Below are 13,106 nucleotides of genomic sequence, written 5' to 3'. Positions count from 1 at the left end.
TAGATAGGAAGTATTTTACACTCACCGTAGCACTGATGATCCAGGATAACAATAGTTTATAATTAGGGCCAAAACAAAAATGCGTAATACTTTCTCCTTTAACTCCACAGGAGGATGTTCACAGAGGAAAAATTAACACCATTATCATATTAGTTATTATAAGGTTGTAGGAAACCATGCATTTGACATGTGGTTACAAAAAGGAGCCTTTAAGTCAACAAATAAAAGTGGTATTAATCGTGTCTTTATTCAGTAATATTTGGCCTTCTTGCCATCGTACGCTACAAAATAATTACGAAAGGCATAATGACGGCATAAAGAACCAACGAAAACTCCGTTCCGATTTACATGTCAGTCAACATCTTTCTCAATCCAATAGAATGAATTACATTTGCAGGTAATCATTGTAGAACATTGAACGGAGTAGTTAATATTTGACTTTCATCATTGAAATGAATAGCGTTGTTTCACTTACCACTACAAATCAAGAAAAATCATAAGGAAATCATATTCATCTTTATTTTTATTTGCTCTTAGATGGTAAGCTAAATCCTTAATTTCAACTATTTTCACTTTTTGATCATATTTTCGATTCGTTCAACATGGAAAGAGTAAGAAAGTTTCAAATTGCAAGATTTAGTGTAATTGCGGCAATATTCTTCTCGCTCGTAAGAAATTTGAAATTCTCTGTATCATGACAGCAAAAAATGCGAGCACAAAAAGTAATTGTATCATTCATCATATTCATAACGCCAGAGTTTTTAATACGAAATACTTTATTGACACTCTTTACCCCAAGGAAAGGGTAAACATCGTCATACAGAAACACCTTAAAGAAGCAATACAAACTTAAAGATCAGTTAAACCATTAGATCAACATCGTCTAAAACGAGGTAAGAAGTAGTATGCATGACTAATGAAATGTCGTAATGATGAAAACCAGGCTAGATTATTTTCTATCTGCTCTTATTTCGCTTCATTGACAGAAACAGGTAAACTTTTGACGGTAGAGAAATCACAGATTCTGGGCTGTAGCTGTGGTCATATCCGTGTTCGATCTTTAATCCTTTCACCACCATAGTTTGACGTAACACGATTGCTATTAGTTGTCATTGTTAATCTGTTTACAGAAAATTGGGGGGGGGGTTAAACAGCTAGCCTAATAGAGGAAAAACACTTTGTGGGACGGGATATCTTCCTATAAAAAATGATACAACATAGATGAAAAGTGAAATGAAAAAGAATGTGTAACTTGAGATTATCATCGAATCGAAATGAGGTGCTAGAAAAACATACATTTTGTGAATTCACAGGATGGAAAAGAGTTGATAAGGAGAAAAGAAAACAAACTGAGTTAGAGCCACTAAGTTAAAGAGTTCGTCTCAAATAAATACCGTGACTGGGTTATAGTAGTAGGCGCAAATTTTATTGTTGACAAAAAGGTCCAAACGATAGCGGGTTACATATATGTCATACAATATGAATCCCAGAAACTGTTTAATAACTGTGCTCCTTTACAACTCTGTAAATGCAAGTCTGTCATTAGTTTAGGAACTCGAAATTATTCGAATATATGATTTTACAATAGTCTATTCAGAACGAACTGTTGCAATAAACTTATTTGGATGTAACTTAATATACTCGCTCTGTAAAGCTTTTAATCAAAGTGACTTATTATCACAGTATTGTAAATACAGTTGGAAACTAACTGCAACAAAAAAGAAATATTGAGTATTTCGCTCAGGCTGGGCACAGTTTTGTTCATTTTAGTGCTCGTCATGTCCTCGTGGCCAACAGCTCGAATATGATTTTTCCAGTCTGCAGTCAATAAATTTGTTCATTTACACGTTCGTACTTGGCAAAGTACCATTATCAGCATTATTGCCGGGAATTCTCAAATCTATTGCCGGCGTTTGTACCGCTTCGTTCTTTGACCACAAGTATGAGCAACGTATTAGTTTTCCTGTTACTAGTTCCTTGTACGCCTCTCTGAAATGCCTGTTATTAGCTCCGTAAAGCAAGGGGTTTATGGCTCCTCCTATATGCATCAAGGGATAAACCAGGATGACACTCTTCGATGATGGCGTCTGCTTGCGTACTTGTGAAACGAAAAGGATAATGGCATACGGTAGATAGCAGAGAAGAATCAGTGCAAAAACGGCAAATACGGTGAACAACATGCGCAGCTCTTGTGGAGATGGGCCCGGACTTAAATTTGAGCTGTGAGGCTGTGCGGCGACGTGAGCCCGAACACGACGTCTGTTGTTCACCACGTAAGCTGTGATTATAGCGTACGAAAGAAGGACGAGAAATGAAGGCGTATACACTAGGAACATAACCAAGAAAGGGGTCCCATTCATTCGACAACGCAATGAAGACGGGTCATAAAAAGACAGCGAAGTGTCTTGGTACACCGTGTAGAACGACACTATAGGTGTGCCCCAAGCAAAGGCAATAGCAAGACTCACAGTGATTCCGTTTATCAGTCGCTGATGTCTATCATTATGGACAATGTACACGTAGCGACTGATGGAAATAAAAGCAGTCAGCCAGAGCGAGGTGGACATCATGAAAGGATGAAGTAAATTGTGAATGAGGCAGTATGTTGAACCAAACTGCCATTGCCGACTGTAGAAGGAATAGGTCGTCGGGAGAGAGTTGAACAGTGCTGCTATGATATCTGTAATGCTGAGATTTACCAAGAACACGTTCATCCAGGATCTCAGTTTCTTCTTCAAAATGACTATCAGAATGAACAAGGTGTTACCGACTAGGGCTCCCACCGCCAACAGGAGTTCCACAGTACCGCAGAGTTGTGTTAGCCAATGAGCCGGCACATCATCAGCACACCAAGCAGAGTGTTGGTTGCGTGTAGAGTTTGAGCCGTTCATTGCGTCTATGTGTGTACGATTTACTTGCCCCTTCGGAAAGCTTTGAAATGAAATCCCCAATACCTAAGGCATACATTTATAGGAAACGCGACGACTTCATTCGTCAATAATTATGCAGGGTCAACTGAAAATCGAAAGGTAATTGAACTGCCCCCACACAAGCAGCTGATTTAGCATTTGCAGTCATTTCTCGCATGAAATCAACATATATGATTTTAGAAATCAAAAGCAATTGACTACTCTGATGAATGGGGTAAAAAGTAAACAAGGAGCTCGGTTCCTTGTAACTCTTGAATATTATAAAGTGTCAATGCCAAAGATGACGTTGGAACAGCATGGTAACCGTCTCTTTTGTAGAAAGTTTAACGCCCACCCAGCCATAATTAGAAAGAGGCTTTCAAGCAAAGTCAGCTCTATTTTCAACAGTCAGGCATTGAGTGACTGCCGCCAGACATAGAGGCTATTATTCACATGTTCAGAGTAAATGCATGACGAATTAGGATTATTGAAAACGAGATGACAATGGACAATGAACAGGGTTAGTTCTATTTCATAAAGGTCAAAGTGATGTGTTTACGTATCTGAAGCAAACTATGCGCCAAGAGGCACAGGTGAAGGTTTTTTCCCGGTGAATTTTGAATTTCACATCTTTTTTGATGCCTGTGACTCTGACGGATGATGTAGGAGCCAACGTTTTGAGATACTGGGTATAAAATTTGCACATTTACGGTGCATTGCACCTTTTGTTTAATGCTTTTAATACAATTATAAGCACAGTTTTCTTTTGATTATGAAGGATATCATGTTCAGCACCGTAAACCCAATAAACAAGACTGAGTCTTTGCAGGTCCTTGCTTGTCTCGCTAAAGATAACTAAATCATCAGCATAGCAAATACGATTCAGTCTCCTACCACCAAACAAACAGACAGCCAACATTACAGGTGGATATACAAAGCGAAGTCTATCAATGTTTACATTGAACAAAAGTGGCGGGAGAATACCCCCCTTGACGAATACCGTTTAGAACATTAAATGCAGGAGACAGTGTAGATCACTTAAGGTGGAGCTGCATGTTGCCAACACAGTTTTTTTCAAAGCAATATTTCTCATCAAAGATGACAAATATTTTCAAAAGTAGTTTACTCAAAGGTGAAGTGGGTGTATATTTGGGGTAAAAACCTGTAATTTTGGTATTGATGATAAAAATTAATTTAAGTCAAAAACTGAACTATTTTCTGAAATGTAATATTTCATTTGAAAGAAGGGTATATGTAGAAAAAAACGACTATTTTATTCGACATTATCTATCCTCATTCTAAAATGGTAAGGGTTTAAAAACTGACACTCTAAAAAATTGAATAAAATCATGATAAGCAAAATTAAAATGCCTCTTATTCAAAATGTAAGAACTTTATTGCCCAAAAAAATATGCGTTTTGTTATATAGCATTTAAAGACCATAATGTGAAAATTTCAGAAAATTTTACCCAACCAGAGTAGAGTTAAATTCTTTAGAAATTTTGAAATTGGGAGGAAAAAGAAGCAAGGAAATCAGGTGATGTGCATACATTTGCATAAATTAACACTTCTTTGTCGCGCAACTTTCGACTGCTTGACAAGCTACAAGGTGAACCCAACCAGTATTTTAACCTTGGCTTAACAAATGGATTACAATTGAATAAATATTTGAAAAAAGTGATTTTTGAGCTAAATATGCTGTGTTGGGTGCAGCGCCCCCTTAACACACACACTTGCTGAGATCTACACCAAATAAAAACGATCAGTCGTACAAATGTTACATGAACTCCTCTCCATACCGTATGTTAGCTATGTCCTTATGTACACTATAGCTCCCCAAACTCTATAGGCAGGAAAACCCCGACTAGACGCTTGCTGTTCTACATGTTTCCAGAATTGAATGTCATTCTTGTTAGTTAAATCAAAGGCAAGGGCATTTGCCCTAGCTGTACGCTTTTTACAGACCAAGACCTATGGTAATACGCCACAATGGTTGCGTAAATTTAACTGTACCTTCTTTTAAAACAGTAATAGGCAAAAAACCTGTTGCCAGGTGTGATTAGTAGTATGAAATAGCAAAGTGTCACTCTCGTTTTGGTCCGTGATGCGTGGCAAAGCTCCCCTAGCTTACCCAAAAATATGGCAAAATGTTACAAAGCCCCTTAGTTTACCAAAAAAATGTGGCGCACCCTAAATTTGGGATGGTGGCGCTAATGGCACCTGACCCCTAGTTTACCCAAAAATATTACGAAATTATGGCAAAGCCCCCTATCTTGCCAAAAAATAAAAATTTAGGCGCACCCCCACATTTGGGATTGTGGCACCAGCGTAGTACCGGACCCCCTACCTTACCAAAAAAGTTCAAATGTGGCAACTGAGCCCTTTACTCGCCTGGAAAAACTCACAATGGTGGTGCATCCTCCCCAAACGTTAGAGACTATTGTGTAATAACACCTGCGTGGCTCTAGACCCCCAAGCTTGCCCCAAAAAATTAAAATGTGGCACCTGAGCCATTTGTTCGCCTGAAAAACTTACAATCGTGGCTTAGCCCCCAAACATTTGGTATCATGGCATGGTGGCACCTGCGGGGCGCTTGAGACCCCCTAGCGTACCAAAAATATTACAAACTGTTGCGCACACCCCCCCCCCTACATTTTTCGACCGTGGCACTGTCGCAACAACTGCTGGCTGTGTCTTGGATTCCCTTTTATGCTATTGTTAAGAGATGTAGGAATGTGGCACGTAGATCTTTCTTTAGGAATTGAAAAACTTTGGGGAGGTAGCACCTTGATATGATGAAGATAAATCCTATGGCTCCCTTCGGAGCTAACTCAAAGGAGGGTGCCATGTACCCGGCAGTCACATTGGATACGGGCGAGTCTTCCCAACTTTGCTGCAAATAACAGGGAACAAGTGAAATTCTTTGCAGATAGTGTTGAAGGTAAGAGTCAAGGGATAATGAAGCTTCATTAATTTGCTTTAATTTTCTTTCTGTAAACCTATCTTTGACCGCTTATGCATAGGTTTTGTGGCGATGACCCTTGATCCGAGTGTGATTAATATGCTCATGCCAAAGCACCACTGTGATATCACAGCTAGTCGCGCGCACGTTACCCACTACGTGTGCATCTAGCTTTACATCCATGCACAGCTACCAGTATCTTTCTTACAACAGTTTAGAAAATTGGGGGTACGGCACATTTGTAAGCCTTCCATGCGAGCAAAGGGCTCATGTTCCACGTTTTAACTATTTTTAGTAAGCTATGGGGTCCGGTGCCGCGCAGATGCCAGTGCACCACAATTCCTAATGTGAGGGTGCATCCAATTTGTTTTGGTAATTTAGGGGGCTTTGCCAAAGTTTTGAAATATTTTCGGGCAAGCTAGGAGTTCGGTGCCATATCGTCACCGTGCCATGGTCCCAAATTTTTGGGGGGGCGCCAAATTTTGTGGGGTTTTTGAGTAATCTAGGGGGGCTTTGCCATATTTTTGAGTAAGCTAGGGGACTTTGCCACACGCCACCGACCAAAATTAGAGTGATACGGTACCGTTCTATTGTACTGCGATTGTAATTTTAGCTTGAGAACTGATTAAATGTTCACTATTAAAATGTTTATGAGTCAGTGATGAAAATAGCGCCCTCTGTGTTGTTTTCGCAGTAATGAGTGTGATCGTGATTTAACAAAAGACCCTCGAGGGTCTATGATTTAACCTATGCAGAATAAAGAAGAAATTCATCTCGTCTCAGCGCTAGTACCGACAAGTATGCATGCCCGGGATAGTGACGACCAACTACAACAATGTGCGTACAGGAGACAACTTCCAATCGCTAACAAGAAGGTGCATGCTCACTTACGTTAGAGTAGTGGACTGTGCGTAATCAGAAGTTCGGGGTCAAAAAGGAATAAATACATGATTAGCATATGTCAAACTTGGATGCTAAACGTCAAAAGTCTTGGATCGTTCAAGAAACTATCTAACAATCTGATTGCTCGATAAAGATTGTCAATAAGGGGTGGACCATTTGATATTCGGGGGGCTTGGAAAATTGACTCTGCAACATTATTTTTTTCACTCTGGAATAATTTTTTTCAAGTTTGGGAAGTATGGCATCTTTTTACTACCCCTATCAGAGGATTTTTTCGCACGCACACACTTGCTGATATGCTAATATTTGCTAATCTTTTTGTTTCGATGTTTTTTTTCATATATGGCATGACAAAACTGAATAAGGAAAGAAATGAAAAGCAGCACAAAGTTTAATTGAAATTGTAGGCAAATATCATCTACTTCAAAATGCTAGAACGTCAGAAAGATAATAGAAGCATCTTTCACTGCAGCAAAATTACTGGTTGAGACAAATAAGAAGTCATCCAGGTCTTAATTGTAAGAAACCCACTACCACTTTAGTGATTAAGTTTGTGCGAGGTAGTATGCTATAAGCGTGTGGCATAGACAAACTAAGGATTGAAAGATTGCAAATGCACAGGTGTAGTGGAATAATGAAATGACACAATTAATATAATTACTTAGGTTGGTTAGAAGGGGATGTCTCCCTCTGGATATAGAAAAGTTTGAATTTTATATCTTAAAATTGGGTTATTTGGAGGTCGTTTTGAGTGTTTGAACAGAGATCGACCAAGGATGTCAAATGGTCCACTCCTTACAGCTGTGGATAGACAGACGTACATACTGGGCCCTTTTCGTGGGCACAGCGCAGCCAGCGGCAGAAATAGGACACGGAACAAGACTACGCTACGTCTGGTGAGCAGGTTAAAGCTCCATAAGCTGTATCTTTTGGCTAATTTTTCAGATTTTTGTTTTGTAGTTCCCCTACACTTTCTGCATTGAATCCCCAAACTGTAATTTAATGCCAAGTATTTAGTATATCAACACAACCTATATGAGTATAATCTCCATTGTTATTGTTGAAAATTGTATTTTAGTCCGGACTAGAATTCATTTGTAAACAATAAACAATAATGGTCACTACACATATACAAGCTGTGTTGACGAAAAGAATACTCGAAATTTCAGCATGACAAACGGATTAGGGTCAGACACGGTAGTTGATATACAGAAGCAGAATACTGAAAAACTTGCCACAAGTTACAGCTTATGTCTCTTTAAGCTATACTAATAATGATACAGTTTCATCTTGATATTCATTATTTTCATTTAATTTTTGTGAATGAGGTTCATACTTCCACTATGTTCTAAAAGTCTCCATAATAATTGCGTAACGTAAGGATGTTAATACTCGAAGTACAAATGTGTACATAGAGATATCTCTCTAGCCCAAATAATAAATTTTATGGTACCACAAAGACAAAGAAAGTGAGTTTGAGCGCCCTCGTGTGACAAGAAACATAAACTTGCAAAAACTTCAGAGTGTTTTTCAAAACATGAACTGACTGTTATTCTTCTTTTCACAGGGGGATTCCATTTTCTTAACTCAAATTCAGAATTCAAAACAGTTAATCGGCTGAAGTTCAAAGTCTTGTCAAACTGCATCATACAATAAGCCGTATGTGCTGACATTGTGTGCACTTTCGAAACGCTTCAATTAGGACCTCCATTAGCGACGTAAAATATTTCCAAGTCTGTGAAGACGTGGGTAAAAGGATACGCGAACTTTGCCTCGGTCAGATTTTTAAAAGTGATAGCTAAGCAGCAAATTTGATTTGGATGCAATCATATCGATTGATGTCGCTCTCACACTCGCGGCGTCTCCAAACAAAGAGAAAATGCCCCTTCTGCAAGTATTAGCGCTTTTTAGTGTTTGATTTCCAAAATATTCAACGGAGAACATAAAGATTGACAAAGTGTTGACTGACACTTCCCGTTTCAACTTTTGTGAGAACCAGGGATTGAGAAGGACACCTTCAAGGCGTAACGGCAATATGCTCTTTCGGTGCTTTTCTTCTATTTTTTTTTTTACATTTTCTTGTTCTACTCCGAAAATCATATTTATCTCATCAGTATTCATTGTGTGAACACTACTTGTACTTTGAACGCGAAGTAGTCTTGTTGACAAGTTTGTAGTCTTTTTAATTGCCTGTGTTTGGGATGAACAACGCTCTATTGAATTGAACTGAATTGAATCGAATTGAATAGAATTGAATTGAATTGAACTGAATTCAAGTAATAAATATCAATACTGTCCCATGTACAGGGAGTGTTAACAAGCGGAGAACTATTCATTTCCAATTGCTCATTCTTTCATCCAAATTCCTCTGGACAGGTCCAACTCAACCGTGGTAGCAAAACAGTGGAGTTGCATTTAAACCATGGTGGTAAGAGGGTTAAAAAGGCCGGGAGTAGACCATGAAACACTATACAGAAAAAATACTAAAAAATATCACACACTTACAGATACTTATCCCCATATATCAAACAAACATCCACCAGAAACTCTATTCTTCAAGTTGTTTCAGCACAAAACGAATAAAATCAGTGTACACAATATTTGAATATTTGCTTTTTGTTTCTCTTCTGTCTATAAACCAAGTCGCCGTTCATTTTCATTAGACTATTGAGTACGTTTTTTTTTAATATCGTTCGCCGCCTCTGATGCTTTGCTTGGACATGCGGACATTCCGAGGTCCTTGAATGATATTTAGTCTGTGTCGATGCCATTTTGCAAACGGGGGGGCGAGGAGCTTTGGCTGGAGAGAGAGAGCGAGAGAGAGAGAGAGAGAGAGAGAGAGAGAGAGAGAGAGAGAGAGAGAGAGAGAGAGGAAAACGAGTGGGGACTTAACAGATCAGACAGATAGGAGAATAGAGATGTGTTGACTATGGCGATGCTGCCGAGTGCACATAAAGGCGAACAAACAAGATGACGGATCAAGACTGGGAAAATGAAATGAACTGAAGGCACGTGCCGAGTCGTTTTCACGCTGAACCATATTATCTTGAACGAAAGTTACAGAACGAGTATTCATTTTATCTAATCCACTAAAAAACAATCATATACCTATATCTATGATTGTCCCGCCTCGCGAATTAAATATCTGTTGATTTGTTTGAATGACAGTCCGTAACATCAGCAGAAAAATAATCCGTTTGGCGTAAGCTATATCACGTGCAAGGATATACACGTTTGCGACTCAAATGGGGATTCTGTTATTTGATCAAACATAAGATATTGAGTTCTCATCATCGTATAATCACTTTCTTGCAAAAGGCACAATATGAGCTGTTAGTTGAACGGTGAATTCGTTTTTGAAAGTATGGTCACTTCACGGGGCATTATTGTTAATAAAGCTCAATGTAGACGTTTCAGGCGGTGTAATTTTACGCTTCATATTTTCATAACATTTTCATGAATTATTCTTTTTATTTGAATGCGATACGTGTTGAATACAGTATGAAATGTATGTTTTCAATCACTGTCTGAAGCATTACTTTATTTCTATTCAAATGAAGTCTCGCCTATATTGCGTTTCTTTTTTTTCCCTTTTCGACGAAAACGTATAGTTTCTGCGATATTACCAACATTTCTGAACACTTTCCACATCGTTTTCCAAAGGTACACGAGCCGTACTTCCTTTGTCAATCACACCCTCGTCACCCACAGGGGAGACTGTTAAAGATCATGAAAATTGTTCAAAAGCGTTTGTTTTTCATCATAGGAAAGTCAACACGGGCGTCCTTCTAAAGAGTACATGCATCCCATAGAAAGTCTATTTTATAGATGTCGCCAACGGTATATCGTATCCCTCCTGCCAATAACTTCAATCGACTAGTGTATTTTGCCGAAAAGTGAAAAATCGTTACCGTAAACATCAGTCAGCAAAGTGGATATTGGGGATTTTCCCCTGGGGTGTAAACAAACCACTGTTTGCAATTCTGTGACTCATCCACTAAAACCCGATTCGTTTCTGCTCGAGTGCTCATAATGCGATTACGGCGTCTTCCAATCGGTGTTTACGGTTCAAGCGTCCCCTGGGGTGCCCTTACACCTTTGCGGTAATTCCTTAGTCAGCCTTGGATAACCAGTCACAAACCATCAATCTCTTTTCAGACTTGGACCATGAAATCCAGGAATTACAGGTGCAAGATGAGGTTGAAACTTTAATGAAGGAAGAAATAATATCGGTCGACTCTCTGCCCGGTCAACCTGAGAATGTCTGGCACTTCAAATGCGCGGTAGTTAAATAGTGCAGTAAAACATCCGTTTATAAACGTTGAGAAGTGCTTGATTTGCGTGAATACCGCTGACGCGCCGTATTCATGTCAAAAACAGCCCGGAGCTTTAAATTAGATATCAGAATTTCGATCTAATGCGCCATTTGTTATTATCGGGCTTCACTATAAATGACTTGTACATCGGGGCTTGGTGTTTTGAATGCCTTGGTGTTTTGAAGGGGGATATCGATGATTTAATTTTGTAAGAGGCTTTGCTAATGGTGTGAAATTTCTTTGAATATCACATTGCGATATGGCCTGACGTTGGGTCATTGTACGAAAAGGTACCCACTAATTCGATAGTTTTGACTGCCAGGTAGAATCCTCCACTAAATATTTCCAAGAACTGCAGAGGTTATGGAAAAACCGACGCGCGTACTAAGTCCAACATCCTATTAGTATCTGCATTTGTTTGCTGACCGTTGCTAGGAAACCCGCTATGCGTCCCCATCCCCTTGTACATGTGCACACGTTGCTAGGAAAATCCAATTTACAATCGCGTGTTCGTCAACAGCGACTGAAAACTGAAATTAGATCGCCCTTATTTCCAATTTCTGTTACATATCGCGAATAAGGATGTGTTCAGATGCGTTTTGAGAATAAGTAGTACGGGCCATGTCTTTATAGAGAACAGAAAAGGGAGATCAATGTCATAAGTCGGTTTCAGGAGAAGCCAAGTGTTACAAGCGTTTTGGGATGTGTTTACCCAATCTATATATAGCTTTGGTAATCATTCAGGGTGTTTGATCTTCGGCACGGAGAGGCCCCTCAAAATGTCGCAGGATGGATTTCTCCTTCGACTAATGATCATTCATACTGCAATACTGTGAATCAAGTACGGCAAACAAGCCAAGAAGGGGAGATTCGATCTTCGATCTGATTAGCCTTGTAAGGTGCGGCAATGTTCAAGGCATTCTGTCACCGCTGATTTATCGCTGAATTGTCGTTTCAAACCTCTGAATTGTTCTATTGTTCTAACTTTTCACGTTTGACAGTGATTATATGGGAGAAGTTTCTTAGGGACAGACCATTAGGTCTTTGGAGACGGAGTAGCCAGGATGCAGACGTGCATATTTACTTTTACACTTCGAAATTTGACAAATTATTTCTCCTTCGTATTTTTGTCAAATTTGCATACTTTTAGACGGACCTTGACATTAGAATCCAGTTAAATAATTCTGTGGGGTCTCACTTGACTATGTTGAAGTCAAAAGATAGAGAGAAAATTTAATGTATTCTATGCGGCAATCCTAGTTTCCACTGTTCCCGATACATACTGCACTCGGTAAAAGGTTAAAGTGACAAGTCTACGTTGGAGGAACGCTTAACGTGAAGAGACGGGTTTGCAAGAATGAAATTGTTGATAGATAAAGCAATTCCACTAGCTTCATCTTTGTAAATCGTAATTTTAAGAGTGTCTCTCTCTCTCTCTCTCTCTCTCTCTCTCTCTCTCTCTCTCTCTCTCTCTCTCTCTCTCTCTCTCTCTCTCTCCCCCGTTAACACAAACTGGAATCCATGAGCACACGAAATACTGAAAAACCAATAAAATATTAAGACTGGCTTCATATATGATTGTGTCGGCAAATATTTCTTTAATATAAGTTTAATGGAGCAACCAAATTTAAGGAGAGGAAATTAAACGTGCGTTTAACTAAATGTCCAGTGGGAAAAACGGTATTCTTCTTAGAAATTGTATTTACAGTCTGTGTATGACCTCCGCATTTGAGATTTTGCTGACTTCTTCGAGGGTTCTTTTCGGGGGGAAAAACGCCCATAAAACACCTATCAGAATCAACATCTGTCAGCCACTAAGTCGTGCCAAATTAAATAAATTAGTTGATCTCGTTGTCATGGTGATGCTCGGGAATCTAACCTCGGGATAATTGAACCAACGTGAAGTAATTTGGGAAATGTGTTCCTTCTGTGTAGTGAATTATTGAGGTCACGGATTCTAGAGGTCCCGTCAAAGATTTTTTGTGGATACCACATTTGCGGTGCTGAAATTACTTA

This window comes from Ptychodera flava, chromosome 20 (genome assembly GCF_041260155.1).
Source record: "Ptychodera flava strain L36383 chromosome 20, AS_Pfla_20210202, whole genome shotgun sequence".
Taxonomy (NCBI): domain Eukaryota; kingdom Metazoa; phylum Hemichordata; class Enteropneusta; family Ptychoderidae; genus Ptychodera; species Ptychodera flava.
The sequence above is the reverse complement of the archived record's forward strand: the minus strand, read 5'-3'. Positions refer to the sequence as shown.